General features: G+C 39.4%; 1 protein-coding gene across 1 annotated transcript in view; it reads left to right on the top strand.

Annotated features, from left to right (window-relative positions):
• The first annotated feature begins 1,265 nt into the window (after nt 1-1,265).
• Nucleotides 1,266-14,884, top strand: part of kank1a (KN motif and ankyrin repeat domains 1a) — a 48,315-nt gene continuing 34,696 nt past the window's right edge. Inside the window, exon 1 of the mRNA XM_058374902.1 lies at nt 1,266-1,504. The gene's annotated coding sequence lies outside the window, so the exon portion shown is untranslated. The remainder of the gene's footprint in view (nt 1,505-14,884) is intronic.

The raw sequence follows: 14,884 nt of genomic DNA, 5'->3' as shown, positions 1-14,884 counted from the left end.
GCATTATAATTGTCATTACACAGTAGTTGAAAAAGACATAATGCATATGGTAAACAATCAAAATGATATGAAATGCAAATTAGTGTAGTGTCATGTCTCATGTAGTAAGCTATAAGAAAACACACAATGTGCTTCTGCAGCACCTACACCTTGCAGCTAACAAAAGGCTGGAACAAAACCAACCACGAAAATATAACACAATAACATAACACAATAAACACCATTGATAGTCAGAGAAGAGTGGCCTATTACGGTGAGTCTTTGGTCTTCATCTTAAAAGCCTAAAGATTGTTTAAGTTCACAACATTCAAAGCAATTCATCCTATAGCTCTCATAACGAGTTGTAAAAATGTTGTCAAATGGAAGCAAAATTTAACAACAGAACATAAATTGTAACATTTTGCTTATTGCGATAGTCCCTAATCCCTCAGTAGATCTTTCGCCACAACCCTGTTTCAATGATTTGACTATTCCATTACTAGTGGAAACTTTTAGCAAAAGACAGACTATTTTTGTAAGCAATCAGTTAGGTAGGCTATTAAGACAGCATTAGAGCAAGATACACTGGAACATAGTTAATGTTTGCCTGGATGCAGAGTTACGTGTCTTGTATCTTGTACACCTGAGAGCTGTGGCTAAAGGACAATCTCAAGGACAGTTCCTTCGTTTATGTTTGATTAGGTTTATATGATCTCATAATTCTGAAAATAAATGTCAACAATTCTTATAGGATATACTGACAAAACATTCAAAAGTATAGATACTACTACTACTACTACTACTACTAATAATAATAATAATAAGAAGAAGAAGACAGGTTTAAATGCACATTTGGTATATTGTACACATATGTAGAGAATTTACTAAGCCAAATCCCAAAATAATTCTCTATGCAAAAGAACATAAATCAGTCACAGTTCATTTGCACAGGTCATTTCCAATGTCACTATAACCTATTTAGCTTGATGTGGACAGCAGCAGGGTTATGTGTACTGGTAACATATAAATATGCACAAGCACGTGCCTGGCCATTCTGAGCAAACGTTTAATGCAAATATAATTTTAATCAAACTATAAGTAAAAGCGTGTTAATTATACATATTTTGTAGAGAGACTGATCATGTAGCTAGTGTTTTAATAAGAGAAAACGAGTTGCTTTCTCGATGTAGGAGTAATCGGAGCACCTGAGCTCGCGCGCGTCACGCCATGTTCACTGTTGCACGAGAACCGACAATGCCGCGTTGCGCGCATGCGCTCTGAGGAGTCGTTTCGCTGGACAGGCGGACTGCGAATGCAAAACTGGCAAAGCTGAGTGCGAAAGAGATGTAGATTTGCGTAGACGTCTTTGGGTGTATTTTTTTAAATGGTGAAGTAAAAACCAAAAACTTTGGCTGCCTTTAAAAGTGTACCTGTGCCAAATACCTGTGGGAGACAAACCGGCAAAGCCTGACCTCTTCACTTTATGGCAATCCTGCAAAACCAAGCACGCGCCACTGGAGACGCAGTAAGTTTAATATATATTGCTTTGAATGGACAATTTGTGCCGCATTATAAGTCTTTTAGATAAGTTTGTGTGCAACATGTAGAGTTGCTTTGCGTATCAGTGTTGTCTTTGCAATCGCATTTGCGTTTGTTGTTTCAGTTAAGCAATAAAAATGGTGCAACAACAAATTCCAGCTTTTCTTTGATACAAAAACGTTGCGCGAGCACAATTGCTGGCCCTCCAAGTGGTCATTTGATCACGAGCTTGTGTTCCTCTAATTATGGCGTGCTTTTCTGTGTCCCCTTCTCTCTCTCTCTCTTACACACACACACACACACACACCTGTTCGCATATTGGCCATTATAAGCTTAACGTGCTTACATGTTTGATTGGGTTATTTCTGTTGGATTATGTTGGTGAAAGCAGTTGTTCAATCAAGTCAGTGTGTGTGACCTCATGTTTAAGAAAAGTCCTCATACACTGAAGAAATCGCCTAATGGACTGTTAACCCTTCATAAGACACGTGCTTTCTTCACTGTTCACTGTATAATACAGAAATATGCCACAGAGAAGTGTTTAGAAGGCTGTAAAATATTTACTGTGAAATCTTAGGATTTCTATAGGTACTAACTTAGATCTATGTAACTTTCCTTCAAGTTCAAAAGTCTAAGAGAGCTTTCACAATACCACAATTTTGCCCATTTTCATTGTTGGTCATCATTAAACTGTGTTTAAGTTACAATACAAATAGATTGTAGTGTTATCGGTAGTGTAACTGACATGTAACTTTAATTATACAGCATCATCTCCATGAGAAATGTGCACGTGGTGTACCTTTTAAAGGTTTACTAAAACTAAAAACTATCCATTTATGTTTAAAACATAACTCTATATCAAGTCTATCTAGATGAAAGTTACATAAGGGTTCACAAAGCTTTACCCTTGTGAGTACCACCCTTTTCCTCATAGTCTTGAGCTGATAACTAATGAAATGAACTTTTCCCACTGAATTGCCTAAAACAGCTAAACAATTTTGACTTATCTATTAACATAAAACAATGTCTAGGATAATGTTAGTCTATTTAAATAAACAAACTTCATCTGTATTGAAGCTTCTGTACTTTGTGCAGTATTTATTGTAGACAAAAATATGATAAATCCTTTAATTCTATAATATTCTAATCTCTAAAATATAACATGTATATTAGTGTAGGTTAACAATTTAGAAATAGCCTTAATTTGTCACATATACATTACAGCACAGTGAAATTCCTTCTTTGCATATCCCTTCCTTGGAGGTTGGGGTCAGAGCGCATTGTCAACCATGATGCAGCGCCCCTGGAGCAGGGTGGGTTTGGGGCCTTGCTCAAGGGCCCAACAGTGACAGCTTGGCTGTGCTGGGGCTCGAACCCCGATCTTCCAGTCAGTGTAGAGTTTCTCATATTCACCATGTGTGTGGGGTTCCTGTGTTCTGCTGTTTTCTCCCCCCTTCCAGAAACACGTCATTAGGTAGACTAGCTATGGTTCTCTGTCCCTGAATCCAGTGTGACCCTGACCAGGATAAAGCGGTAACTGATACTGAGTGAATATAATACTGTTTTCCTGGATTCGTTTATAAATTCTTCAGGAGATGGTTAAGAAATTCATGGCTGCCAGCTGAGAGAAACAGGAACTCCTTCAGGGTCTTCAGATCCCTGGAGAGGATGTGATTTACAGTACTTTTCCCTTTGAATTTTCGGGAAGTTGTCCACTTATCTTCAAGACTGACCTCAGAGTGATTGCAACCAGAAACACCTGATGTGTTAAAGGCGAAATATGGCTTTCCTTTATAGTAGTGGTTTCGAAAATAGATCCCATATGCATGCCTTTTGTCTGTTGCTTCGTATTCAATAATAGAATGCTGAAATTAGATTGGTTTTTCATACAGGTGGCTTGTGTTTTGACCTTGGTGTACAGTTTGGACATGATCATTTTTCCAGCTCAGAGACAGAAGAGCGTAGCCATCGTTTGTGTGTGTGTGTGTGTGACCTGCACTAAACAAAAACATCATTATGCGATGGTGAAAGGGGTTGTCATCGACTTTCACATGTTATCGCCAGAGAAAATGAAGCCTCTTGTTGCGCACATCTGAAGCGTGGGACCGCACTCCCATATTCTCTTAGTGTTTCATCAGAAGACAGTTTTCGGATTCTTTCTTTGCCAATTCCTCTAGTAGAAATGTGGGAACAAGTCCACATCCCAATCTGGGCAAGCCATGCCCTGTAATGTTGGAAGATTAGACATGAAAATTGGCTCATACAGAGAGAATCAGGGTATTTCTTTTTTTTAACATAAAAAGAATGGTTTTCAGTGTAAAAGTTGTAAATTATGCTTTGTTCAAGGACATAATGAAAGACTGCATTGAAGAATGAAAAAAAATCTTCCAGCTTTTATGTCTGGATCCCAAAGATTTTCTTGTGTGTCTTGTTTTTATTTTAAGGAACAGAAGGTACAGTGGTGCTGCATGGTGCCTGTCGGTGCAAGGCTGTGCTGTACCAGAGGGACGGAGATGTGGGGGAAAAAACACAAGGTTTTCTGTTTGGTGCTTGTAATTCTGTGTGTGAATATTTAATTGGTTTATTCTGCTGTTGTGAATGGCGTAAATGTGTAGATCTGGCTTTGAAACCTGTTTTTGAGGTTATGCCTAGTATCTCTTAGCTGTGTAGTTTGAACATGTTCAACGTCAAGTGTTAGAAAGTTCGAAATGTACTGATAAGGCTACACTATTAGAAAGCTTGGTTCAACAGATGCCTTTTGGACAAACATCCCAAACTTAGCCCCTATATAGGTAGGCCCCAGTGAACATTTGGCTGGAGTGTGTCTAAGTTATCACCTCGCTGAGAAGACTCTGCTTGTGGAGATCAAAGATCATGTGTCTGGATGAGGGAAATGTCACCTCTGGCACCGTGGCAGGCTATAAAACTGCTCAGTGTTTACCCAGGTGAAATTACTTCCACTTTGCGTTGATATCGTCACTGCAAGCCTGCTTGTTTATTTTAAAGAGTAGCTTTCTTCATGCTTTATTTCATTCTACTTTACCACCAGTTTGGTCCAAACAAGGTTGATCCCCCATAGAGTGAGTTTTTTTTATATTTCTACAAAACGGCTATTTGTTTTATTAAAAATGAAGTCAGAGGTCAGGGATTAATGCTGTGTGAATATTTGAACCAAATCTGACGCATGAGCCATGACCACAAGTGTAAACAAAACCTCTGCGCTTCGGCCAGTGCGTTACATGCATTGTGATGTGTTAGTCAGTATACTCATGGTCAGCACACACAAATTATAATGGAAAAAGCAATTAGACTCATCAAACATCATTGAAACCAGATCTTTTTGACTCGGCAGCCATGTCGAACAAATTGCTGAGTTTTGACCTAATTGTAGAAATCTCTGCAAGGATCTTGAGTTGATTTTATGTTGCATACGACAAATAAAGGTCATAACTGCTAAGTCTTAGTGTAACATATTAAACTGAGAGGTAATTCTCGAGAAAATGATGACCATATCATTTTATTACTTTGTGGAGGTCTTATCATGGCTTTATCTCAGAGTAAATGTTATTTAGGATAAATAGTATCACTTGAAAATAATAGCAGTATATAAGGTGGTGGATTTATTTCATAATGAGGCATTGAAGTTTGTTTCTTGCTCAAGTTTAATGGCTGTAATATTCTGAAGAAATTAATGATGGTAATATAGTCATAACTGTGAGGTCAAATCTGTGATTTCTACTTTTCTCTGCTGGTGTGAGCAGTTTATAAAATAGCTGATTGCTTAAAATCATTAAAAAAAAGAATAATGTGTTTTTACCTCAAAGGGAGTAATGGGATCTTAAGTAGTTATGTTTCTTGTGGCTAGTCTATTGAGTTATGCATAATTTTAGTTTCTTTTGAACCCCCTCATCTAAACCAATTATTTAAGGTTTTGCATCCTGTTCATTTACAGCTCACAAGAGTTGTAAAATTCCCCAGAATTGTGCCACAGCTTGATTTGAACGCCTTGTTTGGTGCCTATATTGTGTAATGCAGTCTCTAATTTTCGAAGTAAGGCATTGGTTTTAAGGAGAAAAGTCTCGATCGTCAATGAATTGCCTTTAGGGTGTTTGTGTAATGTTGATGCAAAATGATTTATTGTCTGAAAATATGTTAGAGCTGGTCTCTCTACTTTTTTTTTATCAGACATGATCAGACGTGGCTCTTTAGAGTGAATTTCTTTCTTCTGTCTGTTCTGCAAGGGTTTGTCCTGCGTGCATTGCTGTGTTTTGTCTTGTTCTTGAAATAGGAACTAGCAAAGAGGATATTCTCGGTAATAACAAGTTTCACCCAGGATCACGGTTACATTGTGGAATAAAGACTGTCTGGAGGCCCAAGTCTGTAAAAGTTGGCTCTTTTCCAGTTTTATCCTAAATGAAACTTTTATGAATTGGTCATCACAGTTACCATCAACAAGGTGGCCAGACAGTCCATCCGATGTCAAGTGAATGACCCATGTTGGTTACATCAGTGGCCCCTTGCTGTGGTCATTGTCGCCAGATAGACTTGAGTGAGGGGTCTTTTGTTAAAGAGACAGAATCGCACTGGTTCTTGTTCAGCTTTGAAGTCTGATTTTGAGCTGGAGAGTGTCATGGGTGAAGTTTTTGTCAGGGCCATGTTTTGAAATGACGAGACAGGCTTTTGTCTAATTGTCATGTCCCCTTGAGTTTTTTTGAGAGCTGTCAAATCTGTCAAAGACGATATGTTTCCCTATTTTTAAAGCGTTCATAGAATCCGGTTGCTTACTCAAGATCTGATTACATGCATATTCAAGTGATGGGTAGAGTTACTAGGATTTACTATGCCTATATCAAGTATAGTGTTAAAATATTTACAAGAAAAATATACACTTTAGACGTAATCTGATCATGATCTGATTTCAGCGGTTATCCGATTATTCAGGAAGTATTAAAATAAACCAAGCGAGTATCTTAAATCGGATTAAGACCATGATCATATTTCAATCTGATGAACACATGGACTGTAGGTTAATAGAGGTTATTCTTCGCATGTATACCACTTTTCTACATCTGTGCATGAGCATGTTGAGTCAACATTTCTATTATGATCCACAAACAGTTTTAATGGAAGATGATCATAATAAAATAGCAGCAATAATGAAACCTGAGAGCAGACTTGTTAGCTACTGTTAAACTGGAATCCATTGTGGTTCCATCTAGTTTGTATGTATTGTGGAAAAAAACGTTACCTTGAACAACTGTTGATCTGGTATTATCATCCACAGATCTCTAGAGTTTACTCAATCAGTGCAGTCATGTCCCGATGTAATCATATCTTGATGATCTCCCCTTCAGCCACTGCTCACAACCTTGGGGTAACCATGGACAATCAACTGTCCTTTTCCTCCCATGTTGCTAATGTGACACGCTCATGTCGGTTTCTTCTGTACAACCTTAGAAGGATCCGACCATTCGTCCAATGCAAATGATACAAAATGCAGCTGCAGAACTTGTCTTCAACCTGCCTAAGTTCTCCCACACCACCCCACTGCTGCGTTCCCTCCACTGACTTCTGGTAGCTGCACACATCAGATTTAAAACAATGATGCTTGGCTACAAAGCCAAGAATGGACCAGCACCATCTTACCTCAAAGATCTTATTACTCCTCGCACTGCACCTCGCTCCCTCTGATCTACTAGCACTGCTAAACTGGTCCCACCATCTCTCAGGGTACAAGGTAGGTATACATCTAGACTCTTCTCTGTTCTGGCACTGAGGTGGTGGAATGAACCTACCTTTTCCTGAAGCACTTAAACTAGCTCTTATTTTTCCCTGTTTTTATGTATTGTTACATGTTTAAAAAAAAAAACACACCAATTTTAGGCTAATGGTATCCTAAGTCTGTAACCAATTGACCCAGTGTTACTGTATTCATTGATAGAGACTTAAAGCACTTTTGTCCGTCGCTCTGGATAAGAGCGTCTGCCAATGCCAGAAATGTAAATGTAAATATCAGAATGGACCAGAATCTCAGGAATGTTGGTTGTATGGAATCCACGGCTTAAAGAATTGAGACAAATGGAGGCTCTACCCAGTATTTGTATAGTATGTCACATATGTGTATATATATGTGTATGTACACTATATTGCCAAAAGTATTCGCTCACCCATCCAAATAATCAGAATCAGGCGTTCCAATCACTTCCATGGCCACAGGTGTATAAAATCAAGCACCTAGGCATGCAGACTGTTTTTACAAACATTTGTGAAAGAATGGGTCGCTCTCAGGAGCTCAGTGAATTCCAGCGTGGAACTGTGATTGGATGCCACCTGTGCAACAAATCCAGTTGTGAAATTTCCTCGCTCCTAAATATTCCACAGTCAACTGTCAGCTCTATTATAAGAACGTGGAAGTGTTTGGGAACGACAGCAACTCAGCCACAAAGTGGTAGGCCACATAAACTGACGGAGCGGGGTCAGCGGATGCTGAGGCGCATAGTGCGAAGAGGTCGCCAACTTTCTGCAGAGTCAATCGCTACAGACCTCCAAACTTCATGTGGCCTTCAGATTAGCTCAAGAACAGTGCGCAGAGAGCTTCATGGAATGGGTTTCCATGGCCGAGCAGCTGCATCCAAGCCATACATCACCAAGTGCAATGCAAAGCATTGGATGCAGTGGTGTAAAGCACGTCGCCACTGGACTCTAGAGCAGTTCTCTGGAGTGATGAATCGCGCTTCTCCATCTGGCAATCTGATGGACGAGTCTGGGTTTGGCGGTTGCCAGGAGAACGGTACTTGTCTGACTGCATTGTGTCAAGTGTAAAGTTTGGTGGAGGGGGGCTTATGGTGTGGGGTTGTTTTTCAGGAGCTGGGCTTGGCCCCTTAGTTCCAGTGAAAGGAACTCTGAATGCTTCAGCATACCAAGACATTTTGGACAATTCCATGCTCCCAACTTTGTGGGAACAGTTTGGAGCTGGCCCCTTCTTCTTCCAACATGACTGTGCACCAGTGCACAAAGCAAGGTCCATAAAGACATGGATGACAGAGTCTGGTGTGGATGAACTTGACTGGCCTGCACAGAGTCCTGACCTCAACCCGATAGAACACCTTTGGGATGAATTAGAGCGGAGACTGAGAGCCAGGCCTTCTCGTCCAACATCAGTGTGTGACCTCACAAATGCGCTTCTGGAAGAATGGTCAAAAATTCCCATAAACACACTCCTAAACCTTGTGGACAGCCTTCCCAGAAGAGTTGAAGCTGTTATAGCTGCAAAGGGTGGACCAACGTCATATTGCACCCTATGGATTAGGAATGGGATGTCACTTAAGTTCATATGCGAGTCAAGGCAGGTGAGCGAATACTTTTGGCAATATAGTGTATATGTGTGTGTGTGTGTGTGTATGTATATGTGTATATATATATATATATATATATATATATATATATATATATATATATATATATATATATATATATATATATATATATATATATAAATAATATATGTATGTATATAATGTATATATTATATGTATATATTATATATATATATATATATATATATATATATATATATATATATATATATATATACACCGAACATATACACACATACACATACAAGAGTCCTGAATATGATGCTCTAACCCTGATTCCCCCAGGCAGTGTTCTCCATGTCAGATTATACAATGGAGATCCTCTAACGGTAGACCTGTGATTAAAGAAACGTACTTTGCTTTGCTTGTGTCATCACTTTATTGGGATTTGTGCTGGTGCTGTAAAAGGGCTTGAATAAACTGAAACTTGTGGTAATATGCATATTTTTTTTGTCTGTTAGCATACCATATTTGAAGGTGTCTGAGTTTTGCATGATCTATGCCCAAGTCCTCCTATTGGATGAGAGTCTTGGAAGCAGATACAGATTTTATTAAACTTTTCCAGGACTTTGTTAGCTGTCTTTGATCACAGGTGTTGGTGAGCACATCACATTATCTGAACCCGCAACATTTTGTCTAAAATGGCACAAATGGGCCAGGCAGTGTGAACTGCCCAAGTCAGATATCAATCATATTATTAATGTGCATGTAAGCACATTTGCTGTTCTTGAGCTCATTTATGGATATTTACCCTCAAGGTCCTTTATACACGACCACGTGGTCTTTACTTTACACATAATTCAGGGGTGCATGTTAAAACTTGAAGATGCTATTCAAGTCCTCTGTCAGTTGCTAGGATTACCCTGTGTACAAAAACCCCTACATGGCAAATTTGGCTCTTTATTGCCCTTAAAACCTGTTTTGCACAGGCACCATTTTTACACGCTTAATCACATTCCGTTTGTGGTTGAATAGATGGAGTTAAGCTGCTAAATGTTGGTTAAGCTCTGTCTTCTGAACTTAAAATGCATGCATGATGGATGCCTGCTTTGCAGTTTTAATCTTGTGTACTACCTTTAAAGCTCTGAGTGCTTTCTTTCTCTGAAGGCTGCCTGCTAATTGATCAATTTATGAAAAGAAATATCTCAAATCAAATATATGCTGAATGCTAGTGAAATAAATATGGATTATTTGTTAAAAAATGTCATGTACAATTCTTAAAAATAAATGGAAAAAAAAAATAGATGGGACATGCATTGTGTGCCAGAATCTTTTTTCTCCCTCAACTTGATTAATCGAATAAAATAAAAAGAGACGTCTAAATTTTAATGTGCACCCGATCTATCATGAGCTCCGAACACGTATAATTTCATGAAGAATGGCATGTCTTCTTTTAGATGCCCCAAATTCCCATGCAGCTCGGCTTAAACTAAGCATTATGGATTTGGTAGTGTGCCACCAGAGCCACTGCAAAGAACCCCTTGAACTGCCCCGCTTTTCAGCTCGCCTCTGAATAGATTGCCCCTGGGAAGCGTGAGGAGCGCCTTGCTTGACGAGGCCTGCCGTAATTGAATGTTTTGATAGCTCTTTATGATGGAGCTCGCTGAAAACACGAGGGGGTGAGTCAGAAACTGCAGTCATGCAAGGAATCCAATTGCTTGTTAAGCTTTAAACTTGGAGCTTTTTCTACCATGATTCCTGGCACTTATTGAAGATCTGAATGGAGAAAGTCAAAAGGAGAAACAACGCACCAGAAGCCTGCGCTTAGGTTCACCAGGGAATGGAATGTAGCTGGGCGAAAATCAAGCTGGTGCATTTCAAGGCTCAGGTTTTGGGCAGGAACAGGCAGGCCTGAAAGAAAGATTCTCCAAATAGAAAAAGAATTCAGATGAACAAAACCTAAATGTTGATGGGAGTGTTCAGTAAAAGACAACGTATGTAATGCAAGTAAGCATTAACTTATGTAATAATATTAGTTTACTAATGCAAGCAAAAGAAAAAGCTTTCTTTGCCTTATACACTCACTTATCATTACTTTAATTTTTTTAGGGCACAAAGGAAACATCTGGGTATACAGGTTTTTTGATGATTATGTAAATATACATTTATAACATTTCTGCTTCAACTCTAAAGTGAACATGTGAGGACATTTAAAAGCAGGCATACAGTATGCACTATGGAAAACTCTTCTGTATTTAGGCCAGTAGTCACCAGTGTCCTCGGGTTTCAATTGTAGCTGCTTGCTACGCCCAGTCAGCCTGCTCAAATTACCCCCGTTCTGTCGGCTCTCTATCTGTATGGTCTGCGTTGCTGACCTCACACTCCCTGTCCCTTTGGGTGTTTCAGTGTTCAAGAGTGACGTTAAAGAAAGAAAGGACTCTTTTAATCCCGCTACTGCGTGCTCCTTAAGAAATTCTGCTACAGTTATTCTGAACTTAACTGAAGTTAAATAATTTCATATTCAAATCGGCCTGTTCAGGCCAGGCCTAGTTCTTTTATTTATACAGTATGCTCCAAGTACTAACCCAGATGAAGAAAACAGAAACCAGTCACACAATCTTGGCCAGATGATAACAATTTGGACACCTGACCATTACACCCATATGCAGTCCCTCTCCAAACTGATGCCACAAGGTGGAGCACAGGATATCTTTGTATGCTATAGGTTACAATGTTCATCATGACATGATTTGTCTAGGTTCGATTTGCATACACTATTGGGATGAGCTGGAATTCCCAATGCATCCCTGAAATTTTTTGACCCACACCAGTGTCCAGCTTCACTAATGCTTGTGTAGCTGAATGAGCCCAAACCCCTACAATCTAGTAGAAAGTCTTCCTCGAAGAGTGGAGGTTATTTCAACAGCAGTTGGTGAATATATATGGAATAGGATTTTCATCCAAATAATTTTGGGCCATGTAGTGTATTTATGATTTCAGCATCATACATTTTAAACATGGCTGACTTTCCTGGCAGACCACAGATGTGTAGCTCCATATATTAAAGTATCATACAACATTAACTGATTTTGCTGTACATCAACATGAAGGTTACATTTAAAGTTGAGACTTTGCCACAGCTTGCTTCCGGATGTCTGACTTCAACGTTATTATCGTTAGTGATCTTGTTCTTTAAGACTTTCCACCATATGTCGCTTTGTGGCCAGATTTGTTGTATACTACCCAGATGTGTTAGAAGTACTCTGCAATTAAACATCATACAGTTGAAGGCATTGAAGCCATGTTGAATCTTCCAAACAGTACTCTCAATTGCTGTTTTTTCTAGTTTTTACAGTCTAAAACTGTCACCGTTCAGCCCTGTAATCTCCAGATGTTGTGGCCACCCTTCTAATTTGTTGGCATACCTAGCAATCAGCGTGTGCCCCCTTTCAAAAACAGCTGCAAGACATGAAGGAATGTCATATCTTATGGTGTTGATTGGCATGTAGGAGCAGAAGGTGAGGAGGAAGCCTTCATTTGGGGAGCTTCCAGTTGCAGGTGGGCTTGATGAAAGTTATAAGAATATGTTATGTTTCAATGTATCCTCAATGTGGCCTCAAGTAGGGGCTTGCAAATGGCACAACAGTGATCACTGCTTTGAGTTCCAATGATTCCAAAAGTTATTCATGGCTTGGAGTGTAGGAGATGTTGCATTACACTTTCCTCGATCAGTCAGAATGATACCAGCCAGTCACGGATCTACAGTATATTGGCAAAAGTTATGGGACATCTGTACACACCTTCCCTTTGTAGCTATAACAGCTTCAACTCTTCTAGGAAGGCTTTCCACAAGGTTCAGGAGTGTGTTTATGGAAATTTTTGACCATTCCTGTAGAAGCGCATTTGTGAGGTCAGGCACCGATGCTGGACGAGAAGTCCTGGCTCACAGTCTCCACTCTAATTCATCCCAAAGGTGTTCTGTCAGGTTGAGGTCAGGACTCTGTGAAGTTCCTCCTTACCAAACCTGCTCATCTATGTCTTTATGGACCTTGCTTTGTGCACTGGTCTACAGTCATGTTGGAACAGGAAGGGGTCATCCCTAAACTGTTCCCACAAAGTTGGGAGCATGAAATTGTCCAGAATGTCTTGGTATGCTGAAGCATTAAGAGTTCCTTTCACTTGAACTTATGGGCCAGGCCCAACCCCTGAAAAACAACACCTGAATTCAATGGTTTGGAGGGGTGTCCCAAAACTTTTGGTAATATAGTGTAATTAATGAAGCAGCATTTTCAGATGCCGTGTGGTGTTGAATTAGGCTTTTTTATTCTTTTTCTTTTTCTTTTTAAATCACAAAGTCTCTGACGATGCAGGTGTTGGATTTTAATCATCCAAGAATCCATGTAATTGCAAAACTACAGTAAAGTCTTCCTTCCTAGTTTTTTCCTGCCAAAGCCTGCATTAGGCCTCTCATGTTTCTGTTTTTACAAATAAGCTCAGGTTTGCCGTGGTAACAGAGGATCCATACTGCTGATGTCTCCTGGTGGGCTGTTTTCATCCCTCCCTTTCTGTTCAAAGAATGAACATTTAATATATGTTTACTGAACGATCATATCCTTTTGTGTGTGCTTGTTCAGAGTAGTGCTCAGGGCTACGTTCCCGAATCGAGCCTAGTTTGTTTATTGAAATGAGCGTGCAACGTGACATTCTCAGCTGGACTGACGAAAACTTGTTCTGCAGGGGTTTTTTATCCCTTTTCTTTCTAATCATTTAGTGTTTCCGAAACTATTTTGACAGGCATACTGACATATTGTTGTAGATGATGATGATGGTTCAACAGCTGATTCAACACGGCTGGAGTCCAGATTTTATCTTGTTATTTCCTGAGGGTGTTATTCAAATCTCTGCTCCCATGAGCTCGGCCCTGTTATGTAAATGATGGGTATGGATTTCTCTCTGGAATATCTAGCAAGATCAGCAAGGAAATTCTCTGAATCCGATTTCGTTTTTTAATCACTCTTGGTTATGTATCCTGCTTTCTGTGCTGAGGTTTTAAAGTCAGGTGCTTCTGGACATTGGTTATTGTGAACTATGTATTTGATGTTCCAGGAGATGGTGCTTGGTCACAGGACCATAGAATGATGGTTTGGTTAAGAATTCCTTGACAACATTTGGCCATATGATCTGCTGTCTAACTATAAGATGAAAATGTAGCTCAACACAATTGGATTGAAAATCTCCCATCAAGTCTAGTTTCTTATAATGCAATAAAACCTAAAGTCACCAGAGCTCCATTTATCGAAAAAAGTGTTTCAGCACGTAGTAATCATTTACTGAAATATATTATAAATTAGTGTTTTTGCTTTTTTAGATTAGTTTAAAATATAGATATTTTCAACAAAAAACAAACCAAAATGTTAAGTAGAAATACCAAAGCTTCAGGTCTTATTCCATTAAACTAAATTGCCTCACACTATTATTCTCTCTTTGTCACTTGAACAGAGAATCACTGTGTAACTGGTCACTAATCAGATAAAAGGAAAGGAACAGTGAATGAATCGCGGGGGACTTGGCAGGAACAGGGAATGACCTCAACACTATAAATAAGGCTAATTACCAGGACAAGGACAACTAGCGTTTACTTACTTGAGATCCTTACACAGTTTTCTACACACAAACTATTCTGAACAAGTTTTGCAGTGAACAACTGACAAAAAAAACTGACCCTAGTTCAGCTTAAACTGGTCCTCAGGAATCCTTTGTGGAAAACTCGTCTGCTTTTGTGCTCTCAGTGTCTGCTAATTTGATCAGCGCTCATTGATTCGTTAAGCCCTGCATGCTGTTACTGTGAACTCCTTTCCAGGCATGGAATTTGGGTGTCAAGGTCGTACACTTGGCCTTGTTTCATAAGAATAGACCACTCAGGGTGCCATGTCTAATGAATGCATCTTAAGTGTGGGGTGACAAGACCATCTGACTTGCCTTAGTCTTCTGAAGGAGAAGCGAATTCAGTTTAATGAACCTTTAGTCTCACGAGCCAGAGTAGCTTTCAC

The sequence above is a fragment of the Hemibagrus wyckioides genome, linkage group LG22, assembly GCF_019097595.1.
Source record: "Hemibagrus wyckioides isolate EC202008001 linkage group LG22, SWU_Hwy_1.0, whole genome shotgun sequence".
NCBI classification, from domain to species: Eukaryota; Metazoa; Chordata; class Actinopteri; order Siluriformes; family Bagridae; genus Hemibagrus; species Hemibagrus wyckioides.
The sequence above is the reverse complement of the archived record's forward strand: the minus strand, read 5'-3'. Positions and strand labels throughout refer to the sequence as shown.